The sequence below is a fragment of the Triticum urartu genome, chromosome 1A, assembly GCF_056163025.1.
Source record: "Triticum urartu cultivar PI428250 chromosome 1A, HENAU_Tu73, whole genome shotgun sequence".
NCBI classification, from domain to species: domain Eukaryota; kingdom Viridiplantae; phylum Streptophyta; class Magnoliopsida; order Poales; family Poaceae; genus Triticum; species Triticum urartu.
This window is the reverse complement of record NC_141873.1, coordinates 486,615,123-486,619,870: the sequence shown is the minus strand read 5'-3', so window position 1 is coordinate 486,619,870 and position 4,748 is coordinate 486,615,123. Positions and strand designations below refer to the sequence as shown.

Below are 4,748 nucleotides of genomic sequence, written 5' to 3'. Positions count from 1 at the left end.
CTATGCTAGCTAGCCTGCCTGCCTGCCTGGGGTGTCAACTTGGGTGACCCCACGACGTGGTCGACCGAAATATCTTGACCGTGACCTTATCCGCTACGTGCGTCTTCTTGTTTTTGGCAAGATATTTGCACATGTGGTGAGCGCTGTTTACATTCAATTAGTTATTGGAAGGTTATTGTCATTACTATTCCATCCGTTCCAAATTACTCGTCGCAGAAATGAATGTATGTAAAACTAAAATATATCTAGATACATCCATATCTGCGACAAGTAATTTTTATTTGCATAAATTATGTTCGGTTAGTTCAAACCGTGATTAAAATGTATACAGATAATGTTGGATGGCCGTCTTTCGTACCCGTGTCCACAGATCTCTGTCCACGAATATGCCGAAGCAAATTTACGTTACATCTCGTTGAGCAGAACCGAGAGTAAATTAAGCAGCACGTGGCGGAATGCTGCCCATTGACGGCTCACTGGTTGTAGCGAGCTGCAAGGTTCAGTGCATCTCTAGCCACTAGCCCTGCTGCCGGTGGCGGTATGCTACCTTGAGGTGTCAGCGTGGCTGCCACCGGCGGCTCACGGATGGACACCACACCGTGCCTCTACCGATCGGCCGGGCACCGGGTCACGATCAGCCGGCCGTGACCTTAGAGCATCTCCAGTCTTTCGACCCCTCCAGAGCATTAAAAAAAACAGTATGAGGGTGAACCGGCGCTAGTTCGGTTCCTGGGGCGACCTAACTCCCAATCACGACCCCTAGGCGCCGGTTCCAGGACATTGAAAATTCAAACTTGGTCATTCCCGCTCACAAAAGACGCCACAAGTCCGGCAATCACAAGTCATAGTTCGGCGATTGGATATAGTCAGGCGTATAAAAAGTAGAGCGGCACAAGTTCGCGTGCGCAACGCATCACTCGGCGGGGTCAGCCCCAGGCGTCGGCGGAGTCGGCGTGCGCGGGCTTGGCGGTGTCGGAGCTGCTTCTGTGCTGGACGGTGTCGTCGCGGCTTTGGTGCTGCTGGGCGTCGTGGAAGCGTCATCACGCGGGCTTGGCGGCGGCGGCGGCGGCGTCGAGGGAAGCTGGTTCAGGATGAGGCCGCGCTCCACCAAGTACCACGCCTTGACCGCCTCGTCGGTGCTCTGGAGCATGTCCGCCCCGCCCAGCAGTAAAGCCAGGTCGGTGTTTCTCTTCTTCGTGGCGACGTTGGTACGGAGTAGGTCGAGCTTGACGGCGCTGCTCGACATCAACGCCGACCACCGCGCCTCGGACTTCTCTTCACGAAGGACGGCCCTGGCCTGCGCGTCGGCGAGGCAGTGCTCGATGGACTCCTGCACTCGAGCGGTGGCCGCATCGGCGTGTTTCCCCTTCTTGGCACCTTTGTTGCCATCCGGCTACCCTTCCGGTGCGCCAGGAGTCGGCGCGTCCGGCTTGTAGGTCTCCTTGGCCTTGTCGAGGGTGCGCCGGACTTCCGCCCACTTCTCGCACTTGTCAACGCCCTTGTAAACGTGGAGGTACTTGAATTCGGCGTCGTTGTTGCTCTGCCGGTACAGGGCGAACATGCGCAGTAACTGCGCGGAGGACAAACAGTTGGCGGGCGTACACGGCGAAGAGAGGCGGGAGACCGGCGTGGCATACATGATCCTCAACGCTGGCGCCGCTCTTTGGGCGAGCCGCGACCTCCTCGACGGCCCCATGCCATTTGTTGCACGCCCCCTTGATACGTCCCCAATGGTTCGCCATCGCCTTTGAGCCGCGCTGCATGTAGACGCCTTTGAAGTAGGGGTCGACGAGCTTGCGCTCGTCGAACTCGGCCTTGATGCGCTCTCAGTACGTTTCGATGCTCTAGTTCGTGCCGGTGGTCGGGTCGAGGCAGACGACTTTCCATGCTTTGGCGAGGCATTCCTGCTCCTTGGACGCCCACTTGATGTGCGGATCGCCTGACCTGGCCGCCCGCTTCTTCTTCTTGCGCCTCTTCGCCAGAACAGTCGCCGGCTCCTCCTCCTCCTCCTCGTCGTCGTCCTCCTCCTGCTCATCCCGCTCCTCCTCGCTGTAGACGTAGCCGAGCTCGCCGTCCATGCCACCGCTAAGATCCACTGTCTCGTCCGGGGTGTCGAACCCGGGAGATGCGGCGGCTGCGGCCGAACCTGCGGCGATGATGTCGTCCATGTCGCCCTCGGTCTCGTCGGTGTCGCCGAGGTGCGAGAAGGGCAGCGCGCAACGGTGGAGATGGGGCGTCGGGGAGGACGCGTAGGCGGGCGGCGAGTAGTTGTATGGAGGGTACTGCACGCCGGCGTAGGCGGGCGAGGGCGTGCGCTGGGCCGGGTGTCCATGGGGGAAGGTGACGTTTGGGTTGAACCCACCGTGCGCATCCCCGTCGGCGTAGCTCTGCGAGGGCGATCCCCATGGCTGCGGCAACGGAGAGCCGACGCTTTGCTGGCCCCAGGGAGCGTACTGAGCGTGGCTGCCGGTTTGATTCATCATCCCCGCGCGAGCCGCCTCGGCCTCGGCTTGGTCCGCCGAAGCGGCAGCCGCAGCCGCGCACGCCGCGTGGTCACGGGCCTTCTTGGCGATGGCCCTGTTCCGCCGGTCGGCGGTTACAGCCTCCCGTCGCTGAACTTCCGCCCTCCACTCGGCGTTTGGCATGCCCGGTGGCTTGGACGGCGGCGCCCTCGGCTTCCTCTGCTTCGGCTGGGCGACGGAGGCGGTTGCCGCCGCGCGGGGGACGACATACTTCTTCGATGGCATGGCGGCCGGCTGGGAGGCGAGCGGGAGGGAGATTGGCGGGAGGAAAGGAGAAAATGGGAGGGAAGTGGGGGGAAAGCGGGAAGAAATGGCGGAAATAGGCGCTGGACTCGCCGACAGGGCGGACCCACGCGCCCTTTTCATTTGTGCCGGTGCCCCAGGCGCCCCCCAAGGCGCCGGGTTCTACCTGGGTCCGCCGGCACCAGTTTCGGCCCGAGCCGGTGAAAAACGGGATTCTGGGGGGGGGCGACTGGGCCGTTTTTTCGGCACCGGCGCGGCAGAAACGCCTGGGAGGGCCTGTTGGGGGCGCGGCTGGAGATGCTCTTAGAGCATCTATGACCATACCTTTCAAACTCGCCTCTTATGCCCGGACAAGCTACCCGCTTATTGACCGGTCACGTTTTTTCGACTTAGACGAATGTCTAAAACGGGTCCGAAACGCCTGGGCTGATTGACACTTCTCATATCCAGCCCAAATATAGGGCAAATATATGGGCGCCCGGACGCGTCCATGCTCGTCCACCACGTCGGACTAACGAAGGGTCCCAGCCAGAAACGCCCCCAAACCCGGCGGGCTGAATCTCGTCTCCTCCGTCGGACCGGTGACACCGCATGGCGTAGCTTCGGCAGGCCGCGTAGTGTATTGCCCGACTATTGAAGTCGATCGACATCACCAAAACCCTACCATCCATCCACATTTTCATCCTCCTCTCCGTCGTCGCCGCCACTTTCCATTTCACCCGTCCGCCTAGTAGCCATGCCCCCACGCCGCCTGCTGAGGAGCGACCCATTTCTGACGCCAGAGCGCTGGCTCGAGCTCCTTGAGCAGATCCGGGCTAGCCGCGAAGCCCGGATCGCCGTTGGGCTACCTCCGCATGTAGTGGATCTGGAGGAGGAGGACGACGATGACGAAAGGACTTTGAGGAGGAGGGGGTGAGCCAGAGGAGGAGGATGTGGTGGATGCTGGTGACAGGTATCTGCAGGCGGAGCACCAGACCATCGATTCCCTCCAGTCGGAGTCGGTTGCAGAGGCAAGATGCCGTCGCCGGTAGGATATGGAAGCGCAAGAGGCCGCAGAGGAGGCGGAGATGCTCGCCTACATGGATGAGGTCGAGCAGGAGGAGGATGAGTCGGAGCCCTCCTACCCGCCCGTCCAGCCGGCGCCCGGCACCGTCGTCCTGGACATCTTCGACGACGAAGAGTAGCTAGGGTAGTACATAGATGTAGTGCGTAGGATTTCTTTTGCATGTTTTGTATGGATTTAGGGGATGAAATATGAGAGATGTGAATGCAAACTGTTTAATTTAAGGCGTGCCGGTTCGGCCCCCAAGGGCAATTCTCGGGGGTAAATAGCCCCTCTTGGGGCGTCGCCGGCTGTTTTTTTTTGGCCGAGGGGTGGGGGGCACCGATTCCCAGCTGTGACCGCAACGACATCGGCCCAAAAAATTTAAAACGCCCAAACTCGACGAAATTCAGTTGATTTGGATAAAATATAGGTGATTTCATTGATATTTAGTCGACGTTACATAGATAAAAACATGAAAATACGCCTAGGTCATGACGATGAGGTTGTAGAAGATGGTGTAGGCGTCGCCGCCGTCGACGTCACTCCGTAGCCCGTCCTTCGGGCGGGGTGGATTGGTCGGCCTGGCTGCAGCCCTGGCCTGATCGCCGCTGCGGACCGGGTTGCTCAACGCAGTGACCTCGTCGTCATTCTCGGAGAGCATGATGACGCCACCCTCGTCGCGGCCGCTGTTGGGGAACGTATTAATTTCAAAAAAATTCCTACGCACATGTAAGATCATGGTGATGCATATCAACGAGAGGGGAGAGTCGTCCACATACCCTCGTAGACCGTTAAGTGGAAGCGTTATGACAACGCGGTTGATGTAGTCGTACATCTTCATGATCGACCGATCCTCAGTATCGGACGTACGGCACCTCCGCATTCAGCACACGTTTAGCTCGGTGACGTCCCGCGAACTCACAATCCAGTAGAGCTCG

General features: G+C 59.5%; 1 pseudogene; it reads right to left on the bottom strand.

Moving 5' to 3' along the window:
- Nucleotides 1-1,739: 1,739 nt before the first annotated feature.
- LOC147991841 (uncharacterized) lies at nt 1,740-2,747 on the bottom strand (annotated as a pseudogene).
- Nucleotides 2,748-4,748: the final 2,001 nt, after the last annotated feature.